The sequence below is a fragment of the Lactuca serriola genome, chromosome 4 (assembly GCF_051521515.1).
Source record: "Lactuca serriola cultivar US96UC23 chromosome 4, Lser_US96UC23_V15, whole genome shotgun sequence".
NCBI lineage: Eukaryota > Viridiplantae > Streptophyta > Magnoliopsida > Asterales > Asteraceae > Lactuca > Lactuca serriola.
The window spans coordinates 388,424,090-388,441,972 of NC_136411.1; the positions used below are offsets into that span (position 1 = coordinate 388,424,090).

General features: G+C 34.0%; 1 long non-coding RNA gene across 4 annotated transcripts; it reads right to left on the bottom strand.

Moving 5' to 3' along the window:
- Positions 1 to 7,713: 7,713 nt before the first annotated feature.
- LOC145097828 (uncharacterized) lies at positions 7,714 to 10,163 on the bottom strand. 4 transcript variants are annotated; one of them, XR_013704509.1, is made up of 5 exons: positions 9,933 to 10,163; positions 9,717 to 9,815; positions 8,527 to 9,586; positions 8,201 to 8,338; positions 7,714 to 8,108 (listed from the first exon to the last, which is right to left on the bottom strand). It is a non-coding gene; the product is annotated as an uncharacterized LOC145097828 (long non-coding RNA). The 4 variants fall into 4 exon arrangements; XR_013704511.1 differs by having other exon boundaries at positions 7,714 to 8,338; positions 8,527 to 9,305; positions 9,410 to 9,586; positions 9,933 to 10,162; XR_013704510.1 differs by having other exon boundaries at positions 7,714 to 8,338; positions 8,527 to 8,787; positions 8,979 to 9,586; positions 9,933 to 10,161.
- Positions 10,164 to 17,883: the final 7,720 nt, after the last annotated feature.

Consider the following 17,883-nt stretch of genomic DNA (forward strand, 5'->3'; position numbering starts at 1 on the left):
TCCAACTCGTTTTCTCTTAAAACTCTTTCTTGTTTTAGAAAAATCATTTCTTTTGAAACTTTTTCTCAAATCCTCAGTTGGAGTCCAAACACACCCGGAGGTGCATCCGAATCCCTCAAACCAAGGCTCTGATACCAACTTGTAACAACGTAAATTTTCAAACCAAAATTTTCAATTTAGAAACACATTTATCTCAATAATAAAATCACAAAATGTCATAATGTCAAATCATCAAATCTCATATCCAAAAACTATATATATCAAAACTCCAGGATCCTCTCAATCATAACTCAATCTCTGATGTGTGTACAATCAAGCCGGCGCCTTCCCATGATCCTGAGAAGTACCTGAAACACATAACACATAACATGGTAAGCACGAAGCTTAGTGAGTTCCCCAAAATACCACGCACAGTTCATTAGCCACTCTAGGCTATAACTCAGTAAGACCCTCCGGTCAATGTATCTCAGTAGGACCCTCCGACCCCAACTCAATAAGCTCATAATAATAATACTCAACATAAATCACAAAGACATAATGCCGAATATTAAGATATACAGGTAAGCACAATAAGCATCTCAGTCACACAAAGATACCACTCATGGTAAGTATAGTGAGAAGACTCACCTCGTAAACTAGCAAGTAAAAGTCTCGTACTCGAAAATCTCGAACTAGCCTCCGCCTAACACATTGGATAATTATCTCTAATTAATACTCTACTCATACTCAAATACACCAAAGGTTGTTCTCTCTTTCTCTCTAACTCTTGGAATTGGTAAAAGACCATTTTACCCCTCCATGGTCTCCATTACTCATGTTGACCAAACCCTAAAGTCAATAGAAGTAAAACTCGAGTCAGCTGTCTAGGTTTGACCTGACTCGCCGAGTGCACTCATGTGACTCGTCGAGTCCACTCGTTCCCCAGAAGTCTCACGAAGGTCCAGCTCGTCGAGTTAACCCCCTAACTCGCTGAGATATAGCATGGCCAACTCATCGGGACAAACCCTAACTGACTCATCGAGTCGACTCATCGACTCGGCGAGTCCATCCAAACCCATGTCGTAATCAGACGATTTCAAGGCAGAAAACCCTCTCTCACTCTAGATCTAAGATCTTAAGGCTCGTTTATCACATAAAGCTACGAGCTTTACGTTCATGCATGGCACTTAGGGCTTGAAATGCCAAGAACATGCTCTATTAAGGGTTTTTCACTCAAGGCTTTATTATGGATGAATAAAGCAGGGACCTTTGGATTCTAGGGACCTCACAAGTTCCATATCTGAATTCCAAATCTCTATATGTGCTTAATACACTCAAAGTCCTAATATTAGATGGAAAAGAAGCCCTAAATTCCAATAATATGATATCTACCCAAACTAATGAGAAAGGTATAAACTTTATACCTTTTACAGAAGCTCTTGGATGAATAGCAATAGATCTAACAGCCTCCTCTTGATCCTTGCTTGAAATCCATCTCTTCTCTTCCAAAGATGCACCAAAATACTTAATATTTTCTCAACACTCTCTCTATTAGCTCAAAGGCGATTAGGGTTTCTCTCAGTGAAGGTAAGCAGCCGATGATCCGCAAATGTGGCTATAAGTGCCCTTAAATAGGCCCCAAACCCGGGGATTTAGGGTTTCACTTCGCAGCGTCTACTCAGCGAGTCGACTCTTTGACACGTGGAGTAGATCATTAATCCCACGTGGCACAACGTGACTCTACTCAACGAGTTGTAGCATCAACTCGTCGAGTTGTTCAATAGATCTTAAAAATAAATAAATAAACAATATACCTGGAAGACCAGATGTTACACACTATTACAAAGGTGAGTTGGGCTTGCTACGGATGTGGAGAGGCAGGGCATTTCAAGAAGGAGTGCACAAGGACTAAGAACAAAGATGTCAGAGGTGTTGGAAGCATTTCAACAATGGAACACGAGGAGGCAATGAAGGACCCTACTATGATTACCAATACATTTCTACCCAACTAACTCATACGCATGCATACTTTACAATAGAGGTGCGAAAAGGAAACTCGTAGGTCACAAAGTATAATTGCATGCTAAATCAAAACCCTCAAACATTCACGTAATATTAGTGACAGTAGGAAACTCCGACGTGACCATTTACATGTTTTAGATAATCCCTTGCCAAACCAACATCATATTTTACTAGAAACCGTTCGACTTAACTCACTAAATAACGAAACCCGTGTTATCTATAACAACACACCCGACACACACATCCGAATTGTCCTTTGCATCCAGGATCAGAAGTACCTATGCGAGGGGTACCACACTCTTTCTTATCCCACAATAGTAATAAAGAACAGGGAGTGAAAGACATCAAGGATATCCCAGAATCCTATAACTTTCCCGATGTGTTCCCAAAACACCTTCCAGTAATACCACCCGTGTGCCAAGTTGAGTTCAGAATCGACCTAACCCTTGGAACCACTCACGTAGCCAAATCCCTAATACCAGTTAGCACCTATGTAAATACAAGAATTGTCCAGTCGATGGAACGATCTAACAAATAAGGAAATTATCATACCGAGCCTCTAACCTCAGGGAGCACCCGTATAGCTCGTAAAGAGGAAGGGTGAATTGTCCATATGACAATTGATTGCCAAGATCCAAACGAACCCGCCATCAAGGGCCAATATCCCCTATTTCAAATCGACGATCTATTCAACCAACTTCAAGGAACGATGAAAATTCAGCATACCACTAGCTCAGAATTCCCTAGAAAGAAATTCCCGAGACAACCTCAGATTTATAAAGCCAACTACACCACACGCAACCTTAACCTTGGTGACAATAGTGTTCGCCTTAAGGTCTAGAGACACTACCTTTAGGGCTTCAAGTACACAATCTTCATTGGCCATGACCATCCATTCACATCCACCCTGAAGATCGAAGAGGCACAAGCTTGAAGCCTTGAAACCCTATATGGAAGCAATTGCAGGCCACCCCTATGTTGGGCTGAAATGGGTGACACATAGCTAGCAAGGGGGCAAGTACCTGACAGCACCATCACCAGCCCAGAGATCATCAGAGGGACAACCGAAAAGATCGTCCAAACTCCGGAACGACTGAAGGCATCTAGGGACCGACAAAAGAGTTACGCGGATAAACGACGGAAACCCTTGGAAATTCAAGTCGGCGACCGCGTGTTGTTAAAGGTCTCTCCTTGGAAGGGAATGATACGCTTTGGGGAGCGTGGAAAATTGAATCCAAGGTACATTGGACCATTCGAGATCCTCGCCAGGATCGGTCTGGTGGCTTATAAGCTTCAGCTACCGCAAGAACTCAACAACATACACCCCACCTTACACGTGACCAATCTAAAGAAATGCCTATCTGACCAAACTCTCTTCACCCCTCTTGATGAGATTAAAGTAAACAAGAATCTCCATTTCGTCGAGGAGCCTGTAGAAATTATAGACAGGAAGATCGAGAGAACGAAAACAGAGCCGAATACTTATAGTGAAGGTCCGTTGAAATGCCAAACAAGGACCCGAATTCACTTGGGAATAAGAAGATCAAATGAAACAGAAGTACCCACAACTTTTTCCTAAGTTACAAGAACCCGTCCAAGATGCAAATTTCGGGACGAAATTCCTTTTAACGGGGGGATGATGGGACAACTGTCAATTCTGAGTCAAACAAAGTCAAAAAAAGTTAACTAGGTCAACTCAACTTGTATTAGAATTTTAGGTGAATTGTGATATTCCCTAATGCGTCCAATGTATGATTGACAAGTTATAATACAAAGCACCACTCTTATTGGAAATTATAGAACATAAACCCTAAATAAGGTTAGTATCATAACAATTCGGTAATTCAATTTTATATTATTTTAGTATAAATAATATTCATAACACGATGTAGTGGAATTCATAATCCTTAAACTACATGGCAAATGCTACAAATACTATTTTTTGGTGAATTCATCACTAAATACGACAAATTCCATACCCGGCCTAAAACGTTTTTAACGAAAATAATTTAGGGATCAACCTAATTTTCGTGTAACATATTATTATAATGATTTTATTAACAATTTGAATTTTTATAATTCAAATTAAATATTTATACATCATTTATACCATATTTTCTTTATAAAAATACCACATTTTTTATAAAGAATATCATATTTTTATAAAAATTAACCCACTTTTATAAATTACCTAGATTTTTATAAACATAAGAAGAGTTAGCTTAGTGACATGAGTTTTATATATTTTCCCAACATAAAACATTAACCAACATGTATCAAGACTATTACCCAACATATAACAATGCAAACATCACCTCACCCCACCCCTTACCCCCAACCCATCCCACTACCCTACCTCCCTCATAATTTCATTCACCTCTCCCCCCTCTCTTCCTCTTCATCTCTCACTTCATCTTCTTCAGTCCTTTATAATCCTCTCAAGAACAAGTTCAAGTCTTCCAAAGACCCATCCCTCCAAGTTGGTTCTTAGGATTTTTGGTAAGCATTCCTTGTTAATCTAGTGTTTTTTTACACATTCATACTAGTTTTGTTACATTTAAACACATTATATGTGTTATTATCCATAGGGTAATACCATCTTCAAGTGTTCTTCAACCATCTGCAAGTGTTCTAAGCTTGAGGATCTTCATCTTCATCTCGTTATCCACAAAGAAATCCACTCAAGGTGAGTTCATACCCCCTTCATTTTCAAGTTTTTCCAAGTTTTTTTTATTGGGGGGGGGGGGGGGGGGGAATACATGTAAACAAATCCTACTTGGATTATCTAAAGGCTTTGTAAACTAAAAAATACAAGTTAGGTCACTAAAACATATCTAAGCTTAAAAATCAACTTTTTACAGAAAAGTTGTGATCTGTTCACGGACTGTTTTACAATTCTTAAACTTAATATATTTCAAAACTATTCAATAGGCAAATAGTTCAGGTCTATACCTTTTTAAAGACTACTCGCACGCGTTTATACGATTTGTCTACAATTTATGGTGATTTTTACAAAACTGCCTATCATTTCAGAATATTTTCGGACCAGACTGTAAAAATGAACATTTTCACTTTGGTTAGGAACCAAATAAGGTCAGGGAAAATATTATGGACAAAGTAGATTCATTTTCTAAACTCTGAGATTTTACGGATCCAAATTTCTACTTACGATGATTTTTCTATAATTTTTCTACAAAGATGGACAGAAAAATCAAAAACTAGCAATTGTCTTTATCATACTAAAAACTCTTATACTTATGTTAGATGTAAGTTTACATGATATATTCTTTAAAAACATCTAGACATGTTAACTTATATGCATTTATATATATGATCATACAAATAGTTTTGACCAACACACATATTAAACTATAATTGGTACAATTTGGAAGTCACAAACACTACACTATCATTTCTAAAGAAACATATAATTATTTAAAGGTATAGTTATGTCATTTACAAGAAAAATGAGTCATAATTCATGTAAATCTGTTGATGCTCTTGTGAGACATTCGCTTCACCGTACCTACCTTGTGTATACCTTGAGTCATGTATTATAACCAGAGTCTCGTTAAGGGGGAGCGAGATAATTGTGTATAGATCTATACGATATTGACAACCCCGCCCCTCAGTTGTTAGCTACAGTTAGACCGAAAAGTCTAGGGTGACAAATGTCTACCAGCTCCGACGCGTAAAGCACGTCGTTCAGACATATCAATCATAATAACTTACATAGGGATTAACAAAACTATTCGGTTTACGGGGTAACTTACACTTCACTAGTTTTATAAAAAGATAAAACTACATAGTATTTATCAATACAACATTACTTACATTTTAGGTCTTAGGGTATAAGAATACAGTTAATATTTAAAAAATATTGGATTTTCTAGAAACATACAAAAATCATTTTACACGAAACGTTACAAATCCTTCTCTCACAAAATGCTTATGAACTCACCAACTTAATTGTCGACACTTTTCAAAATCACATGTATTCTTAGGAAACCAGTAAACAGGTATGTAAACATTTTGAGGGTAGGTGGTGTTGCATCATGTTTTTTACTTTTCAGTATTTGTATTTAATTTTTGAGTAATCGAAGTTTGTAAACAATGTAAACTTGTAATCTCAATGTATGATGTTTCGGTTGCTATGATTCATTTATATTCAATTGTTATGATACTGTATATGAAGTCACTCCATTTGCCCCAGACGTTTCCGCCATTCGGGTTTGGGTGTGACAATATATATATATATATATATATATATATATATATATATATATATATATATATATATATATATATATATATAACCAAAAAACCTTAAAAATCATAAAAATACATGAAAAAAAAATACTTAGAGATCACAATTATTTTTTTTGGATTTTTATTCTTAAAAATCACAATTTTTTATTTAATTTCGCTGAAATTGTTTTTTGAAAAAAAAACCAAAAAATAAAAATAAAATAAAATAATCGATTTTTTTTTCAGCAAATTAATAAAAAGCTGCGATTTTTAAGAATATAAAGTCAAAAAAAATTGTGATCTCTAAGTATTTTTTATGTATTTTCATGATTTTTAGGGTTTTTTTGTTTTCCGTATAATATTTCTCATATATATATATATATATATATATATATATATATATATATATATATATATATATATATATATATATATATATATATATATATATATAACACACACACAAGGTTAAAACCCATGGAACCCACGGGTGTTAATTTTAAATAGAATTAAAAAATTAATTATGTAATAAAATAATATATCATTAATTTAGAAAAATTATAATTAGAATATTGTATTTTTTTAATAACTTTGTGATTTGTAAGTATTTAATTTCAAAGTAATTTTGTGAGAATAATAGAAATTGTTGTCGTTTTCATCGTTGTTTTCAAAACTTTACATTTATTTATTGGGTCAATGTGTTTCTTCTTTATCTTTTCTGACCATAACCTTGAAATTCGTGCAATGATGGTGTTTTTATTAGTATATGTTTCCTATTTGAAGTAACTTTGTAAATTGTAAGTATTTAATTGACAAACAGAGATTTTTAAAACTCGTACTTTTGTTGCATGATTATTGTTGAATATACGGAGATGATGACGCAACCAAAAGGAAGCGCATGGGAAGAAAAAACGTTTGTTGGGTAAAATCTTACTTTTGTTATTTAAAGTGAAATTGAAATAATTCCATAGAAAAACACAATTTTTACTTATATTTACTTTTTTTGATTCAATTTTTAAGGATTATCGTGTTTAAATTTTCATTTGAACTAAACATGCTCAATTATATTAGTCGGTTAGTTTTCATCAATATGAACTTAAATTTTATTAATCAAGGCATCAAATTTATGTAACATTATTATGTTATCATATTGCATCAAATTAGAAATTAGCACTTCGTTTTAAACGTTTTTTTGTTATGAAATTTTAATAGATATTTTGATTAATTCGAATAATTCGTTAATGTTTATATAACAAAAATCAAGGTCGAGATATATAGTATTATAAAATTGCAAACTTTTGAATTAAACCCACTATTGAATATCATCTTGAACATAATTTTAATATTAATTTGTGACTGTAACATGATAATTATTTTATAAACAAAACAAAAATCACGTAAACATGAAAACATATATCTTAAAAATATATAAGCTACATTACTAAAAGTTATAAAATAAAACACTTCATCCAGGTAAGTTAAAACTTTATACTTATTTGAATGTAGAATACAATGGGGACAGAAACCAGAAAGGGTGGAGACACAACACTTCACACTTCTGAGCCACAACAACACCATAATGCTGCCAGGAATGGCAGTGAACTTATTGGAGTAATATGAGCACATAACTTCTTTAATATAATAATACCAGAAAAATGCATTCTACCAATAATCAATTGTAAAAAAAGTAACCACAAACTTGTGTCAACACAATGTAGGACTTCTACATCACATAAGAAGCATAAAAGAAAAAAGACATAATTGCCTCTATGTATAGCTGCACACTGTAATTGTTTGAATTACCTCTTTTACCCCTTCTAGAATATGTAATTTTAATAGAGGTGTAACATAAAGTTTATCTGAGAGAGTAAATTGCGATTTTTAGCCAAAATATTTGAGCTTGCCTTTGAAATTAAATAAAATGTAAGGAAGATAAAAATAAAATTCTTACCAAAAAATTGAAAGAATTCCACTTCGAAACTAAAAGCTTGTTGAACTTAAAAGTCATAGTTGGAACAAAAAACTTTGAGAAAATCTACACAAGGTGTGTTACAAATGTCCATTTCACCACTTACATGTATATGGAAAGCTGCAAATAGAATATGAAGATGAATTTAATGGTTATTTGAGGATATGAATAGTTGTTTATTGGGAATTCAAATCTTTAGAAAATAGGATCTTTTAGTTTTACATAAACCAAAACACCAATAAGAATGGCCCATCTATGAGAGACTGAAATATCTAATTTTTAGGTAGAAAAGCTAGCTGACTACTTACTTCAAGTGGATGACGTAGTTGCCTTGACCTTCCGATGACGTTTAACACTAACATAACATGCATTAAAAAGACCCATCAAACATACCACCAACATCAACAACAAAATCTAATTCCTATTGGCAGAATTGTAAAGCCAACAACAATAGCAACAACGACCATCAACGACAACATTCCAGCATCAAACACTAAAATAGGCAATAGGCACAAATTGTAGCAACAAAGCACATGACATATCAACCAGTTAACCAGTTTCCATGAAACCTAAGAAAAACCGGCAATCTAAGTCAATATAACAAAAAAAAATACTAAAAGTAGTAACAGATCTCTGGACTTTAATTGAGAACATAAATATAACTAATCTTAAAAAATATAGCTAGTGATCTTTAATGGCTTAAATTCTCTTTTATTTCTCTAATATTACACAATGAGCTAAAATGTCAAGAAAAACAAACCTTTATACCAAGATGTTTCCATATCAATGGACCAGTATAACACATGATGATTGTCGATTGCCATTTATGGATATCGATTGGTGACAAATCTTTAGGGTAACTGTCATGGTGGTGGTCAACGGAGAGGGAATTCAAATCTTAGAAGACTCATTTGTAGATCAAAATGGGAAATCAAAAACCATTCTCTAATGAGAAATCGCAAAACAGAAACAAACAAACAAACAAACAAACAAACTTTAGACTTAACATGGAACAAAAAATGCTTGATTTATTTTCTCCAACCAAAAAAGCATCAATGCCCATACATATTCAAACCCCTACAATAAACTTCACAAAAAAACCAAGTCGTTTTAAATAATCAATGACATAAACCATCTTCTCATCAAAATATAACAAATTCATGGATCAAATGTGAAGGAAACATTTGTTACCTCATTGAGTAGTTTCATCGAACACTTGGTGTTCGACTGAAAGCCAATGAATCTCTTCGAACCTTTTCCTAAAATTTAAACCATTTTGAGAACAATCGTAGGGGCTTCTTATGGTGTGCAAGATAGGTCAAATGGAAAAAACATTTCTTTACATATCTTTCGATGCATCAAAACCCACTGACAAAAGGAAAATGGAGAAAAGGTTAGAGAATGTTCAAGACATTGCATGAAATTACAAAATGAAACTTGATTTTCACTTCCCAATGGTTGAAGCAAGGCAAGAGAACATGATTTTCTGAGTAAACACCTGAAATTATAAGTGATTTCTTGGCACAATCATTTGATTTGATGCTTCCATTCTTATACCGCTACTATGAAATCCATGTGTTTTGCTACTGAACTCAACCTAAATCGATTGAAGATGTTAGCAATTTTTTCAAGTCACTATAACATGAAATTAGATAGAAAAGCCAATTAGGGAAACGAAGAACCCTAGGAATTGGAGGAGCAGAGAGAAACGTACTGTAATAGGGATTGGAAGAGAGAAAGTGATGGGTGAAGATTGTGGGGACCCAAAAGGGGACCAGAGTATACTAAGATGAGAGACCCGCGAAATTGAAATGCGAGAGAGGAACGTGAAGGAAATGATTAGCTTTATTGGAGACGAAGGTGAAGGAGTGAATCTTTTCTATGGAATTCCTAATTTCTTGCTATAGAATTCAAAACTGATTGCCGATAATTTGGTATATCAATTCAAAAGTCAATGCATACCTATTAAAGCGGAAGCAAGAGGGGCACTTGGAAATTCACTTTGGTATTTTCAGCGGGAAAAATAAAATGTGAAGGGCTTAGAGAATGTCACGTGGCAAAATTGGTTTTATTTATTAGATTAGGGGATATTAAGGGATATATTATCTTACTATATGTTCTCTATTTAGAGATGATACTATCTTATTATAGTATTAACGTATTCTTTTTGTCTGATAGAAGATATTACCTTTATGTAATTGTCTAGTATTTGGTCTTGTTTAACTGTAATCTTACATCATATTTTTTCCTTATACGGGTTGTTTCATCCTAATGTAATCGTATTATATTTTCTCTAATATAGGGTTTTTCTTACTCTAAGAATAAGATTAAAACCTTATTAAGAAGTTGCATATAATTAATTATTTGCAAAAAATCTATATGGAAGTTAAAAAAGAAACATTATTTCAATACATGATATATTTTATGTAGATAGAATAAAAATTATACAATCAAATTAAAACAAAATAATACTTTATGTCAGTTTATAGGAATAGGCATAGATAATATTCTTCCGTTGAATTATTTAGCCTTCAATATGTATTTGTTTTGAAAATTAAAAGCTAAAATCGATGCTTTATATAAACAACTCTCATTTTATGTAAATAAATTGTCAAATTTTTATTAAAAGAAACAAAATCATTAATTTTTCATAAATAAAACCAAGTTCTCATGTCTTTATTAAACATTTTACTTTATACAATAAATATAATGGCTAGGGCTACGGTAAATACGCGGAGCCATTCCCATGTGATTAAGAAAACTACTCTGGTACTATTACTAACCGCGTATTTCGCTCTATTAAGAGATCGTGTTTTATATTTTAGTCATTAAAGTAAATTTTTGAATAAACATAAACGTTTCTTTAGAGATTTTCTAAAAAAAAAGTTTAAAATTTGTGATAAAGAAAAAGAGACCAAAAAACGCGGGCAAAAGTACTCAAATAGTTACACTATGAGAATCACAGTAATTATAAAAGTTTTTCCGAATCTATATATTTTATTATGTCAAATGATACGAAGAGTCGAAGAGGCTCTCAAGTTTTTCAGTGCCTTTTTATATATAAGATAAAAGTAAAAAAGAAAATAGTAAATAGGTTGTAATTTAAAAAAAAAAAATAGTAAATGGGTTGAAATTGCTGAGCAAATATAAAACAAATCTTTCATTCCGGTGATAATAATTTTTTGAAAGATAACTAAAATATAGGAAAGCTTTGCAAATATATTAAAGAGTAAATTACATATTTGCTCCTAGAGGTTTGTTCAAAATAACAACTTTACTTCAATGTTGGTGATTGCTTCAAATTTGGTCCATATTTCAATCAAAATTAGCAAAGTTTGTCCTTCACGCTAACTCTCTTTTGTTTCTTGTTGTCAAGAACCGTCATGTGCCATGCAAATGAAGATAGTTTGGTATTTTCCACAAGCGTGTCATTCTATTTCTCTCTTTGTTTCTTCTTTATTTTCAATCCAGTAAAAAAAGTAAAGCTCAAGTCAAAATCAATGCTCATCCATGATCCAACTCAGTAGACTCCAATACACATGTTTTCACAATGTAGGGTAGGAGAAGTGTTATCATGTTGACATCAAAGTTTATATATGGTATGTAATATTTATTCCAGCTTTTGATTCTATGTTATTACCTTTAATTTTTTATATCATGGCTTTGATTATGTGTTATTAGCTATTTGGTATATTTGTTGGCTTTGATTCTATGTTGTTAGCTATATGTTTGTGTTATGTTTTTTAATCTCTATTTGTCTAATAAGATTTCTATTTATGTAGTTGGGTCTTTTTTTTATAGGGGATTATAAAACCATCTTCAACATAAATCTGAATTATGGCGGGATGTTCACCTCATCCATGCAAAAAGCTACATTAAAGGTGAAGTAAATTATTTAGATGTGTCTCACATTTAAGACTTGATCTTTTTTTTTCCATGATTATGATACAAATGCACCTTTTTCTCATCATTCCATGACGCCCCATGTTGATTTGGAAAATGAGCTTATATATAGCTAAAGAGGGTGACGAATGTATCTTTCTTATGTCTCATTTTATTACAAAAATCAATAAAGTCCAGAAGTACCCATAATATGACATTTACTTGTCAATATTAGCATATGTAGACTATCGTATAGTTGGATAAGTGGGTGATGAGGATTATGAAAATTCCCAACCCATTGTTGTCTTCGAAGGAGTACATGTTTATCAAGACTCTAATCAAACAATAAAGAATGTCTCATAGATATGTGACGAAAATTATAACAATTTCCAATCTGTTATTGTCTATGAAAGAATGCACCTTGATAAGACCATGACTATTCCAAAGCCATTTTTATGTAAGGGAAATTTGGTGAAGTAAAGTGTGGTGATGATGGGCTAACTGGTGAAGAACAATATGGAGGTGAGTAACAATCTAGTGAAGGGATATTATGGTGGTAACGGCCAAGGGGTAGTTTGGTGGTAAAGGGCAGTCTAGTGGTGATTACCATTGTGAAGATGGTGAGGCTAGTAAAGGTGAATAAGTTGTAATGAATGATAGTTGATCAAGTAGGATAAATTTTGGTGGATGTCATTGTAAAGTAGAATAATTTTTGGTAGATGTAGTTTTTAGTTAATAAATTATGGTAAATGTAGCTCATATTTTGGTTTATATAATGTATTTTATGAATGGTAGAAAATAGTAGTTAATGGTAAATGTTTTGGGGTAAGGCAATGCTCTTTTTTGTTGTAACAAATAAGTTTCATCGTGCTAATCAAGTTTCAATTTATTATGAATGATAGACAATGGCTCACCATTATATGTATTTATTTGTATATACATTTGGGTGTATTTGGTTTCGATCAAGAACATCATGATCATTGTTGTCTTATATGTAGATTTTTTTATTTAAATTTATGTTTAAAATAAAGATTTGTATTTGATTTTGACTTTTGTTTGGTATATTTATTTGATTTTGGTTTCCATTAGATTTTGATTTAGATTTGGACATCGGTGGCGGTGGAGTACTGTCCTTTTTTGTAATCTTGAAGAAGAAAATGACAAGTTAATGTGAAAATACAAAACTATATTCACATGAGGTTCTTGATATCGTAAGAAACTAAGGAGTTAGCGTGAGGGACCAAAGCGGCTAATTTAGTTTTAAAAAGGACAAAACTTGCAACAATCTTTCAAGTTTGGACTAAAATTGTTATTTTGGATAAAACTCCGGGGCCAAACATGTAACTTGTTCTATATTAAATACTAATACTTTTATCATACACTAGTAAATTTACATTTTTTTTATTCTTTCGTTTTAGCTTCTACGAAGACGCGCTCAAGTTACTACGAAACCTTTTGCCACTCGCTTCCCTTTTTCCTGTCCAATCAATATTCATGTATATAAACCCTACCCACACCACTCTATTTCACATACTTCCCCAACAACGATCAATAATTCTACAAAGCAAACACACACAATTCACACTCTCATCTCCTTATGGGAATCCAAATGCATATTCGTAAGAAGGTAACCCTAATGCCTCACAGCAGAATCCGAAGAGATCCTCACAAAATCGCCGATGACAACGACGATGACCGGTGGTTTCCGTTCTACTTCGTCATCATGATGCCTAACACCGTCGCTACAATCGCCAAAGCCATCCGCCGCAACGAATATTCAACGGCGCTTCTCTGTGCATCGGTTTTTTTATGTTTCGTTTTGTTGAAATTCTGTCTATCTAGATACCGATCCTTGCCTGAAAATGAGAAATCGAGCCAGAAATTTGTGCTGAAATTGAATATGTGGTTTCTATACACGGCTATTTCGTTTGGATTTGTTTATCCGTTTGCGGATTTTTTCCCTCCGCCGACGACGGTGGCTCTGTATTCCGTTGTGGTGGTGTTTAGTTTGTTTTTGTTCTATGTGTTTGTGATGGTTGATCTCGCGAGGTATTGGAAGCTCTGGATACACAGTGAGGATGAACACAGGAGGCTAGATGCCAGAAACTTGAATGACTACTCCGTTTTGATCTGGGAGCAAGTGTGATTCAACTAGTTATTTTGTTATTTGCGAAATGTATCACTGTGTGTGAGTGTGTTTTTCTTCGAAATCACACCCCCTTTGAAACTACTTTTATGTTGTAAGATATCTAAGTAACGATTTTGCATAATTGTTCAGTTTGAAATATATGACATTAATGGCCGATTAGACTTGAATGTTCAAAACTCATAAAGTATTTCTTAATTATTGTATTGTATTTATTTGTTTGTTTAATTATTTAATTTTGTTTTTAACAAAGTATGATGGGGAGTTCAAACACATGAAAAACATGTTTTTTTTTTTTTTAATTTACACTAAATAAAAACATGTTTTATACATTTTTTATATTGCTAACCAAAACAAAATGTTGCTTGGAAATAAATAAAAGAACTAAGATACAGTCAATTTCTAAGTTAATCATATACTACGATTACGATATTAAGAAATTATTTTATTTATTTTCTCATATTTATGAATATAACATGTATTAAATGATCAGTCAACTTTCATACTCCTTTTACATATGCGAATTGTCAACAAAAGAATACTGATACTGATATATTTGTATTAGGGGACACGACCCAAGAGCATGAGCATTAATTGCTCTTAAAAGTCTTCCCATGGGATGCTGTGCAAAGTTTCTTATACAAATATACTCGGTAACGAACCAAACGGAATACATACGAAATGAAAGTTTGTTTTTGCCCCTTTGTTTTCTTATTTCTATTTTGTTAACGACAAGACTTCAACCATCGTTTCAAGAAAAAAAAGACAATATCTAATATCGTTTGATACCGTTAAGCTAGAAAGTCTTTGATAAATTAATACATACATATAAACAAATAAAGTTTTATAATCCTGTTTGTTTTATAAGAATTACACTATATTAATCTTTGTATATTTGATAAATAAACACAAATAAACATGAACTTAAAACAACATAATTGAACATTAAAACACATAAATAAACAAACAAAAACGAACTTTAATGAATATAAAAAAACAAACATAAATAATATTAAACGAAGAAACACATACCAACTATATATATATATATATATATATATATATATATATATATATATATATATATATATATATATATATATATATAACAAATGAAAAGGAAACATTTACGAACGTAATTGACAAACATGAACAATGTTATTGTTTGTTCATTTAACTAAAAGAACAAGATACCGTGTTCATATTCGTTTATTTATTAAATAAACAAACAAAAATGTATTTCTTATCAAACACCTCATGAACAATTAGTTAAACATTCAATTTAATTACAACCCTAAACACTCTCATTCTAAAAATGATAGATATCTCAAAAAGTGTTAGATATCTAACTTCACTTCAAAAATGATAGATATCTCAAAAAGTGTTAGATATCTAACTTCACTTCAACCCTCTTATCACGTCACAAATATAATCACTTCAACTCTCCTATCACATCACAAATTAAGAAACATCTTTCATTTCACTCATCTATGATATAAAATTTAAAAGAGTTTAAGCTTTATGGGTCTCCTCACTCCACTTCACAAGTCACAACCATTTTGAGGTGACATTGCCATATCATTCTTATACCATTGGTATGATACCATACCCGTAGGAGTAACTTTAATTTAACAAAATCATATCCCTATAATCATAAACTTTTTGAAATGTTTTTTTTAGTAAATCTTCAGAAAAGTCTCAATATTTACGGAAAAATTACACTTTAGTCCCAAGATTTTATTTTTGAACGAAAAAGTCCTTAAAACCGGCAAAAATTTGCAGTTTGACCATTTTTGACCGGTTGAAACCGGTACCAAATTAATTTGGGACTATTTCGTAAACTTGTAACGCTCTAAAAATTTCAACAAATTTAAACTTTTCGAAAACAACCCAGTTTCATAAAGTTATTACAAAAATGTTTTCAATACAATTATTATCAAAGTCTTCCCAGAACCACATCATAGAACAAATCATGAGGAGCGGTACGATCATGCATTTGTCTTGCCACGGTCTCATGAAGAACCTGAAAAACATTAAACCACAACTGTAAGCCCGAAAGCTTAGTGAGATACCCCCAAAATACCAACCACATATACCATACACGCACAACATGTCATATCATAACAGAACACAGAACAACCATGCACTTCGGGTCTACTGTGAGACTGGTCCGCCGCACCGGCCAACAGTCCACATGGTCCACCCTCCGAGTCTAGCCATATACATCGAGTCTACAGTGTGATTGGTCCGCCCGCGTCGGGCCTTCAATCCACCTGGTCCACTCTCTGAGTCTACAGTATGACTGGTCCGCCCGCACCGGGCCTTCAGTCGGTCTGGTCCACTCTCCGAGCCTCGGCACGTCTGGTCCGCCCTCTTGGGGCCTACAGCCTATCCGGACCGCTCGCTAGGCCTTCGGGATAACCGGTCCGCCCTGGGTATGTTGGCCTACAGCACAAAGCAGGACCCGCCTCAACCCTAACCCCAGTCCAACAACCATATGCACATAAACATTCAATCATATAACAATTCACATTCAATCAAGCCGATCTAGCAGATCACATAACATGTCATCATCCTAACCAGGATACTGACCTAATCGGTCACTAGCATAGCATCATCCTATATACCAGGATACCGACCTTAACCGAGTCTCTAACATATACCACCCTAACTACCAAGATGCAAACATATCAAAGCAATAACATCACAACGATACCCGGATCACAATCCGACAAAGGGCCGGCCTTGGTGCCTTAGACCCTGTTGATATAGTGGGGATAACTCACCTCGCAACTGCCGACTGAAAGATAAGACCAAGATGCTCCGACCACTGACACGATCTCCACCACTAGCCAACACCAATACTGAACTCAAAACAAATGCCAACAATTACCAATATGTCCCTGTAAGTTAACTGGTTAACCCTTGGTCAAAGTCAAAGTCAAAGTCAACCTCCTGACGGACTCTACTCGCCGAGTCAACCCGATGACTCGCCGAGTCCCCATGCTCAGAACTTCCCCAATCCGCAACTCAACTCGCCGAGTCACCCCGAGACTCGCCGAGTCCCACAACTCTGAGTCCCCTCGCTCTCAACTCACCGAGTCCTCCCTTGACTCACCGATTCATGGCTCAACCAGAAGAAAGTTAGGACCTCACGACCAGACTCGCCGAGTCCAAGAACAGACTCGCCGAGTCCAAGGCTATCTTCAACCTACTCGCCGAGTTGTTCTTCCAACTCGCCGAGTTCCTGTCCATCTTCAAGCAACTCGTCGAGTATACCTTTGTGACTCGCCGAGTGCCTCTAGATCTTAACCCATACAGAAGCCTTCCAGGCCATGCAGTTGATCCAAACCATAGATCTACCCTTCTACAACCCATCCATCTCGTAAAGTGGCAAACTTTACGTGAATCCAAGGAGATCTAGGCATTTTACACTCTAGGGCTAGGGTTTGGGACAAAATGGCTTCACCAAACACTCAAGAACAGGGACTTTATTGCACTCTAGACCTCCTCCATTCCAGATCTGAGGTAGCAACCTCAGATCTAACCTCCAAACTCAAAATACCACAAGCTGATCTTTCCAAATACTCCAAAAAGATGAATCTAGATGAATAACAGCCTAAGCACAAAATAATAC